The 7,835-nt window shown below is 51.8% G+C and overlaps 1 long non-coding RNA gene across 1 annotated transcript; it reads right to left on the bottom strand.

The window, feature by feature from the left end:
- Nucleotides 1–2,556: 2,556 nt before the first annotated feature.
- Nucleotides 2,557–6,402, bottom strand: LOC144581212 (uncharacterized). The gene is made up of 2 exons (XR_013531775.1): nt 6,301–6,402; nt 2,557–3,958 (listed from the first exon to the last, which is right to left on the bottom strand). It is a non-coding gene; the product is annotated as an uncharacterized LOC144581212 (long non-coding RNA).
- Between the last annotated feature and the right edge of the window lie 1,433 nt (nt 6,403–7,835).

The following is a 7,835-nucleotide window of genomic DNA, read 5'->3' as shown; positions in this document are numbered from 1 at the left end:
GGAAATGACAAGACCCTCAGACAGGGAAGAGCCGAAGCCGGCTAGTGGCACTAGAACCCGCAGGATGGCCACCTAGTCGGGGTAAAGGGTGATTCACAACCCGGTTGCTACGGCGCCAGGAGGCGGGCACAGTGAACTGGTGGGGTACGCATGCGTACGGATCACCGCCGAGCCGCCCCGGCCCCCATCCCCCGCCTTTCCCGCCCCGCCCTTTCCCGCGGCTCTGGCGGTGCTTCGCGCTCTGCCTCTGTTGCAGCCTTGTTAGTCCCTGCACAGGGTGGGGGAAGAGGTGAGGTTGTCCTACAGGTGTCGTCATCGCAAGGGCTGCCTTCTCTCGACGTTGCGTTTCTTAGTCCCAAACTAGCAGTGTTACCTCCCCTGCTATCTTCATTTCTGGCTGCAGGGATTGGCGGGTGCTGCATTCTAGGGCCTCGCGGTCCAGTGTGAGGCACTTGAAGTGAAGCTTTTCGGAGTTTAATGTTCTGTAAGTGTAAAATGCACACCGACTGCCAAAGACAAAAAAAAAAAAGTCAAACATTTCTGCCGGGCGCGGTGGCTCACGCCTGTAATCCCAGCACTTTGGGAGGCCGAGGCGAGTGGATCACCTCAGGTCAGGAGTTCGAGACCAGCCTGATCAATATGGTGAAACCTCGTCTCTACTAAAAATACAACAATTAGCCGGGCTTGGCGGCATGCGCCTGTAATCCCAGCTACTCGGGAGGCTGAGACAGGAGAATTGCTTGAACCTGGAAGGTGAAGAGTGCAGTGAGCCGAGATCACACCACTGCACTCCAGCCTAGGCAACAGAGCAAGACTGTCTCAAAAAAAAAAAAGGAAAGAAAGTAAAACGTTTCTAATTGCTGCACGGGTGATATGTTGAAAATAATATTTGGGGTCCACTTCGTTGAATAAAACATTAAACCAATTTCACCTTCTTTTAATTTTTTTAATGTGGCTACTTGGAAATATAAAATTACGTAGTGTGTGACCTGCATTATTTTTCTACTGGATAACGCTGATCTGGGGAAGGAGGACGGAAGGGCAAAAGACTAAAGAAAAGGGAGGCGGACGCCTGCTCTATGCTATTGGAAGAGTCTTTCTCTTAGCAGCGGGGACCTTATTTTACGACCCCTGTTAGAATCCTGTCTTCCTTACCTTTTGCTCTTTGTGGTGTAGTATAATACTAAGTGCTTGCATTTGAACCGAAAGAGTATTGTAGGTATGATAGGACACAGATAGTAGAAGAGCTTGTTATTTTTCCCTCTTGTGTCTCAAGAGCTTTGGAGAACAAGAGGCACTTGTTTACGCTGAGTCGTGTGCGCCTTGCCAAGTGCCTTTCTTTCCAAGTTCCCTCGCTCCAGAGGTCTGCGTCTCCTGGTGATTGGCAGGCGGCGATTCAAGACAGAACAAAGGCATGGAGCTGGCGTCGAGCCCGAGGCATGTAGAAATGTAGCAAGTTAACTCGGACTAGAGAGGCTGAAAAAGTTGTAGGGGAAATGAAAAGAAATGTGTGAACGATGAGAAATAAGGGAGTTGTGAGAGTGAAAAGATTGAAGATTGAACTTGACCAAGAGAACTGGAGAAGCCCGTGTAAAGATTTGAAGGGCAGAATAGCATGATTGCCAGGGCACAGCCTTTGTGAAGAGGAATGGGAAAAGGGAGCTAGGAAGCGTGAGAGCGGTCGCGGTTGGAAGTAACCAGAGCTTGGATAAAAATCGTGTGTTTCACCGCTACATTAGTATGGCTCTCTGGTCTGCCTTTGGTTGAAAACATGTGTGTAATAAAAAAAAAAAAAAAAAAAAAAAGGCAGGATGGCCTCCCAAGCCTAGACCTGGAGCGTGAATACCGGCTCTTCCAGGTGCCAAGGAAACAAACCTCAGGAGGTCCCGAGGCTCCGAGGGAAGGTGTGACCTTTACATCCCTGCCTCCCAGGTCACCTCCAGGACTTGGGCCCCACCTGTAAGCAGACTCTGATCAGACTCTAACAGTACCATTGAGGTATTTCATTAAGGCTCACTGCAGGGATAGCGTATGCCTATGTCCACTTCCGGAAGTGAAGCATCACCAAAGGCTACAGGACGCAGCTCTCCTGATGCCACCAGTGTGTAATTGTTGCCAGCTGCAGCCACTTGCTGGACACTAAATGGGGTCTGGAGATAAGCCGAACGCATGCACTATCTGCATGAACAGCACACCCACCACGAGCTACTCAGCTGATGTGGGCAACACGACTACCTTCCAGAAGCCTATTAGCCCATTCCAGCATGTTCAGTATACTTCAGAGGCTCTAGGAATTGGTCAGTCGATCCGTCCAAACCATGTTCATCTTTTGCCTCCTTACACCCTTGCAAAATATATAAGGCCCCAGAACAGCCAAAGCATCCACTGGGCAGGCCTGGTTTTCTCCAACAACAAAGCCTGTGAGGCAGCAAAGACAAGTACCAGCCTCCCCGCCTGCCACCTCTGTGCACTTTCTCATGTTGTGTGTATCCGACCTACCCTCTGCGGGAAGACTGAGCTCATTGGGAAAGAAACCGGACCTCAGGCTAGAGGAAATTCCTTAAGTTCAGGCTTTATTGAGAGGAAAGAGCCTCCGGGCAGGCCAGCCGGGACGAAAAGGAAAAATGGCCGCGCTGCTCAGAGGGGCAGGGTTGTTTTATAGGGGGCTGAAGGGCTGGGGGGTGGGGAAGCCAAAAGCCGAGGTGGTGGGCAACTGTTGGTCAGTTTGAACTGCTGGGCGGGAAGCTGGGCGGCTGGAAGCTGGGCGGCGGGAGGGCTAGGACCGGTATGTAAAGTGAGAGATAAGGGAGCCTCTTTGTGGGGGAGGGAAAGAGAGAGAGAGAGCGTTTGCGGTAGGGGCAGAGTTTTCCAAACATTCCCGACTCCTTAAAGAAAAGAAAAAGAGGGGGTCAGGGGCGTCGGTTGTCTCTCTGGCTACTTCCTGCTGACAAGGGTCGACGGGGGGTTCTGAAGAGGTTTCTTTTCCTAAGGAGCCTGGATGTTCGGGGAGAGGTCTGTTTCTTGCACTCGTTCAGGGTAGGGTTGGAGCAGCATCTGGTGGATGGTGACTCCAGTCAGTTCTTGAAAGAGCCGCTGTAGGAACTGGAGAAAGCAAGGAGCAATAAGTAAGATTAGGCAAACGGCTATTAGGGGCCCAAGCAATGGTGACAAGAGGGTATACATAGAGGAAGACCACCACGCTGTGGCTTCAGCCGAGAACTTCTGACTCTAGAGGTTAGTTTTGAGTTTCTGGAGGCTCTCGATTCGGGTTTCTACTAGGCCGGATTCATTGATGTAGTAACAGCACTCTTCCTGTAGGAAGATACAGGTCCCTCCTCGTTCAGCAGTGAGCAGGTCCAGGGCTCTTCGGTTCTGCAAGGCAACTTGGGCAACTGAGGTGATCTGTCGTTGGAGTGATGCTAAAGACTCAGTAGAGTCATTAATAGCCGCTTGGAGTTGTGAGGTCAGTTGGGCTATGGCCAGGTGAGAGTGGACTAGTGCCCCTCCTCCTAATCCTGAGTAAAGTAGGGGAGGTAGCTGTCTAGAGGAGTAGTCTCTGGCGGTGGGGGAGTTGAAAGCAGGAAGGGGCAACCATACAGCAGCTCAAATGGGCTAAGCTGTGATGGGCCCCGGGGGCTTGCTCTTACTCTGGTGAGGGCGATAGGAAGTAAGGTTACCCAGGATTGGCGGAGCTCAAGCATGAGCTTGGTCAGATGCTCCTTTATTAGGCCATTGGCCCGTTCTACCTTACCAGAGGACTGGGGATGGTAGGCGGCATGTAGCTTCTACTGAATTCCTAGAGAGGTAGAAACGGCATTAGTGACTTTGGAGATAAAGGCTAGGCCGTTGTCTGACTGTATGGTAGCTGGGAGTCCAAAGCGTGGGATGATGTCTTGAATGAGATGAGTGGCTACTGTCCCGGCAGACTCAGAGGCTGTGGGGTAAGCTTCAATCCAGCCTGAAAAAGTGTCAACAATGGTTAGCAGATACCGGTACTGTTTGTGCTTTGGCATATAGGTGAAATCAATTTGCCAGTCTTGGCCAGGTAGGAACCCGCGTAGCTGATGAAGCTGGCGCCGGGGATGACAGGAACCCTGGGTATTAGTTTTCGCGCAGACAGTACATGAGGACTGGACTTCCTGTATGGTACTGAGGAGATGGTGAGGGTGAAAAAGTGGGTTGAGGAATCGGTATAAGGCTTTAGGCCCAATGTAGAGTGAATTGTGGATGTCTTGGATTATCTGGTACCTTTGCTTTTCAGGGAGGATGAGGAGGTTATGCTTGAAGGCCCAGTCATCCTTGAACCGTACCCCGGGGGTAGACTGGAGGGCCTGGAGTTCCGAGGCAGAGTATTGAGGGCTAGGAGAAAAAGGCTATGTGGGCTGGCGGTGGGGAAGGTTATGACGGCCTTCAGCTTTGAAAGGATGTCTCGCCCCAGAAGGGGAACTGGGCAGGTGGGGATTACTAAAAAGGAGTGGGTGAATGGAGTGGAGTTATATGAGCACATGAGTGGTGGGGTTTGGTAGGGGATACTCGGGGTCCCATCGATTCCCATGACTAAGACCTGGGAAGGGGTGAGATGGCCAGAATAAGAAGGAAGTGCGGAGTAGGTAGCCCCCATGTCTTGTGACCCTAGGCTCGGCGAGGGTAACCGGAGTCGGAAAGCCAGGGCCCCGCTAGTCATCTAGCAGCCCTAGTAGACTGGGGAACGGAGCTCCCTCGGAGGTCGGCTCCTGGCAAGCAGGCTCCTCCATACTGAGGGTGACTGCCGGCTGTGTAACACCAGTGTGTCTGTTTTGAGGAACCGGCACCCTGGGGAAGCTGGGGCAGTCTGACTTCCAGTGTCCCGGGAGCCGACAGATAGGGCAAGGCTTAGTTGGTGGCCGTGGTTGTGGACAGGCTCGGGACCAGTGTCCTTCCTTTCCACATTTGAAACATGCCCCTGGAGGGGCATGGGTTTCGGCCTTGGGCTTCTGGTTCCCTGCCGGCCTTAGAGCCGCCACTAGGGCTTGGGTCTGGAGGGCAGCCTTCTGCTTCATGCGAGTTTGGCGGGCAGCCTCAGCCGCATCTTCCCTGGCATTGAATACTTTAAAGGCCATTTTTACCAGGTTTTGGATGGGAGTCTCTGGCCCCTCTTCTGCTTTCTTTAGTTTCTTTCTTATGTCGGGTGCTGATTGGGAGATAAAATGGGAGGCTAATACAGTGGCCCCGTTTTGGGAGGCTGGGTCTAGTCGAGTATACCAGACTAGGGCTTCTTATGCTTGAGTGAGGTATTGGAATTCTTTAATATATGTGGACGGGTTGGCTGAGAAGGATCCTAAACGTGTCTCAATTTGGGACAGGTCTTGGAGTGAGAAAGGAACATGGACCCTGATTAAACCTTCTGCGCCTGCCACTTCTCGGAGTGGGGCCAGGATAGCTGGCTGGTGGGAGTGGGTGTGGGCCGCCACCGGAGAGGCAAGAGGAAGTGCGGCCTCTGAGGGAGGGGGCTCGGAGGGAGTAGAGGGAGAGCGAGGCATGGCCTCTGAGGTAGGAGGTGCAGAGGGAGTGGGGGAAGGGCGTGCCGTTGATGGCGACTGGTTGCTGAGATTGGCAGGAGAGGACAGATGTTCAGGCAGATCCTCCGGTGAGGAGTAGGGAGGGGGAGAGGTAGTGGAGGAAGATTTACGGGGGGTTCGAGATAAGAGGATTTGGTAGGTGGAGCAGGAAGAACATAGGTCGGGGTGGGTACGGAGGTCCCAAAAAGCCTGGACGTAAGGAATTTCATTGTCCTTGCCCATGCGGCGACAAAAATCGTCGAGATCTCGGAGGGTGTTGAAATCAAAAGTGCCAGTCGGGGGCCAATGTGACTGGTTACCGAGTTTGTATTGGGGCCAAGCCACCTGAGACAGGAAGATAAGCTTTTTCTTTCTGAGGGTTTGGGAATATCCCAATTTGGTAAAATTCGCAGCAAGCACCCAAGGGGGGTGCTCAGAGGTATTTTGGACTCCGAATTTCCCATGGCAGGCGCAGCTACAGACTCTCCGGCGTGGATGGGCAGATGCAACGAAAAGGCGTCCCATTCGTTGCAAATTCCCCGGAGTACAATTAAGTACGGAAAGGGAAGCGGTCAGAGGGGCGTCCCCCGTCTGGCGGCTGTCCCTCGGAAGGCTCCTGGAGCCAGAACGGAAGACTACCTTGGCTCGGCCGAGACTAGGCAAGGAGTCCGTGCGGAACGCCGGAGAGGGAGCAACTGCACCATGCCGTAGGAAGAGGAGACAGGAAGCGGGGGAAGGCAAAGCAAGAAAAAACTTGGCTTACCTTAATCGGAACGTGGAGGTGGCAGGGCCAGTGTTGGGTAGGTAGGGGAGGGGGGCCGTGGCCAGGCCAATGGCCTCAGCTCCCATCCCGGGTTTCCGGCACCATTTGTCCGACCTACCCTCTGCGGGAAGACTGAGCTCATTGGGAAAGAAACCGGACCGCAGGCTAGAGGAAATTCCTTAAGTTCAGGCTTTATTGAGAGGAAAGAGCCTCCGGGCAGGCCAGCCGGGACTAAAAGGAAAAATGGCCGCGCTGCTCAGAGGGGCAGGGTTGTTTTATAGGGGGCTGAAGGGCTGGGGGGTGGGGAAGCCAAAAGCCGAGGTGGTGGGCAACTGTTGGTCAGTTTGAACTGCTGGGCGGGAAGCTGGGCGGCTGGAAGCTGGGCGGCGGGAGGGCTAGGACCGGTATGTAAAGTGAGAGATAAGGGAGCCTCTTTGTGGGGGAGGGAAAGAGAGAGAGAGAGAGAGCGTTTGCGGTAGGGGCAGAGTTTTCCAAACAGTGTGCAAATAGGGACAGCTGTATTTCTTTTTTCTTTTCTTTTCTTTTTTTCCCCCCTTTTTTGAGACAGAGTTTTGTTCTTGTTGCCCAGGCTGGAGTACAATGGTGAGATCTCAACTTACTGCAACCTCCGCCTCCCAGGTACAAGCAATTCTGCCTCAGCCTCCCGAGTAGCTGGAATTACAGGCATGCACCACCATGCCCAGCTAATTTTGTATTTTTAGTAGAGACAGGGTTTCTCCATGTTGGTCAGGCTGGTCTAGAACTCCCGACCTCAAGTGATCCACCCGCCTCAGCCTCCCAAAGTGCTGGGATTACAGGTGTGAGCCACCATGCCCGACTGGGACAGTTGTATTTCTTGCTTTCCAATATGTATGCTTTTTGTTTCTTTTTCTTGCCTTGTTGGTAGGATTTCTAATATGATGTTAAGTAGAAGTGGTGCTAGTGGACTTGTTTGGAAAAAATCATTTCAGTCTTTCACCATTAAGTGAGATATTAACAGCTTTTTGTAGATGCCCTTTACTGGGTGAAGGAAGTTCCCTTCTGAGTTCACTGAAAATTTTCATCATATTGAGTTTTATCAAATTTTTTGCATCAATTGATGTGATCTTTTTTTTTCCTTAAGACTACTAATGTGGACAGGTGCAGTGGTTCACACCTATAATCCCAGCACTTTGGAAGGCCGAAGTAGGAGGATCACCTGAGGTCAGGAGTTCAAGACCAGCATGGCCAACATGGTTAAACCCCATCTCCACAAAAAATACAAAAAAAATAATAATAAGGCCTGATGGCAAGTGCCTGTAATCCCAGGTACTCGGGAGGCTGAGGCAGCAGAATAGCTTGAACCTGGGAGGCGGAGGCTGCAGTGAGCTAAGATCACACCATTGCACTCCAACCTGGGTGACAGATCGAGACTTCATCTCAAAAAAAAAAACTCTTTATACAGGTTTTTCTTCCTCTAATTCACATCCACTGTTCAGTTTTTGCATTGTTTCTGTTAGTCTAAAATTATCTCAAAATAAAAATTTTGGGGAAAA

Source organism: Callithrix jacchus, chromosome X, assembly GCF_049354715.1.
Source record: "Callithrix jacchus isolate 240 chromosome X, calJac240_pri, whole genome shotgun sequence".
Lineage (NCBI taxonomy): Eukaryota > Metazoa > Chordata > Mammalia > Primates > Cebidae > Callithrix > Callithrix jacchus.
This window is presented reverse-complemented; position numbering and strand designations above follow the sequence as displayed.